The 1605-nt window shown below is 26.3% G+C and overlaps 1 protein-coding gene across 1 annotated transcript in view; it reads left to right on the top strand.

The window, feature by feature from the left end:
- LOC106678004 (parathyroid hormone 2 receptor) overlaps positions 1-1605 on the top strand; it is a gene marked incomplete at its 3' end in the record, with an annotated part of 310108 nt that overhangs the window by 42480 nt on the left and 266023 nt on the right. Inside the window, 1 exon segment of the mRNA XM_067045048.1 lies at positions 461-524.

Here is a 1605-nt window from a genome sequence, read left to right as displayed (position 1 = left end):
AAATTTAAATGAAAGTGTATAAATATCCCACTCGAACCAGCCCTAATCTGGGGCATATAATCTCCTATGATTTATAAATCTATTTATATCCTTATCAATGCTGCTCGAAACATTTTAAATAACATATATACAGTGACAGGCCCTCAATACCAGAGATGAAGGGTCATTATTCAAATACATTTAATGAGAGTTTCGCAAATATTTTTCGAATTCCAACATTATTCGATGATCATCATGATCGCACAATGTTAAAAATGTGTTTAACAAACTGCTATTTCACAACGCATTTCGATAATGATGAAGGTTAAATGATGATTCATTAATCCGAGGTCGAATGTCCAAATCTAGAAACATTTTAACTATGATTAACTATTGTAAATTCATGTATTTATGTATTGATTCCTTTTAAGATTTATAATTTTATGATTATTAATTTTTTAATTCGTTCTATTTGTTTTAGTTTATCACCCACATCCAGAAACTCTCCAGCCGTTTTTCATCAACTCTAATCGAATACAAAAAAGGTATTTAAAAAAAATAGTAAATTATTATTATTATTTTTTTTTTGTATCTCCTTGAAATACAAGGAGAAAAAATTTAGAGGAAGGACGAGTTGACACTTAAATTAATTACAAGTAAAAAAAAAAATCAACAGCATTTCTGTATGTACTTGAAAACAAACTTAGGAACTTCACCCTAATTTAATTATTAATTAATCATATTTGTTTTAAAATTAAAATCTGTACCGCTTCAACCCATGATGGGTTAGGGGTTCAGTACTTTGTAAGGAAGTACTGATACTATACCAACGGTTGTGCAAGGAGGTGATCTAGTCAGAATCACACTCTGCCACCAAATCATATTTGTTTATTTTATAAAAATTACATATTTATTATTTAATTTCTTATTCGAGGCTGATTTAGTTTTTCAATTATGATGAACAGTATCCACATAGTCTGAACTTCTAATTTTTTTTTCTAATCATTAGTATTTTAAGTGATTAGACCAGTAAATTTATTAATTTACAACTTAAAATACAATATAATAATTTAAAATATTGTGAATTAAAAATAATCCTATCTTAATTTTAATATCACATATAAAATTGTTAGTCAATTTAACCCGTAATAGATAATTAAATAATAATTGAAACCATGTACGTTATTTATTAACTTCCATCATATTTTGTAAATTGCCTATTTTTGTTTTTTTTAATTAAATAATTCTTTTTCAAGCTGTCTCAAAACATTCGAATGTCATACGTTTCGGCCTATAAGTCCCCCAGATCATAATTTCTGTCAAATAACCCTGTTTCGGCTCTTTTACATTAAATATGAAAATATTTTATTCCTTTTTTTTGTAGTGAAAAAATATATATTGTGTGAAAATAGTGTTAAGTTAATCTGTGATTAAAACTTTTAAAATTTAATTGGATATTGACAAAACAGGATGACTTGACTGAAATTAATAGCTTGAGCAGAATAGCGTGTAAAAGGTTTTTAAATTATTGGATGTGAGGTGTAATTTCATATTTAAGATTATTCTTAAGGATAGCTGAAATGTTAGACATTTAAATAAATAATATAGAGTGTTTTGAGATTTAAC

The sequence above is a fragment of the Halyomorpha halys genome, unplaced genomic scaffold, assembly GCF_000696795.3.
Source record: "Halyomorpha halys isolate HHAL.00 unplaced genomic scaffold, Hhal_1.1 Scaffold118.1, whole genome shotgun sequence".
Taxonomy (NCBI): Eukaryota; Metazoa; Arthropoda; class Insecta; order Hemiptera; family Pentatomidae; genus Halyomorpha; species Halyomorpha halys.
The sequence above is the reverse complement of the archived record's forward strand: the minus strand, read 5'-3'. Positions and strand labels throughout refer to the sequence as shown.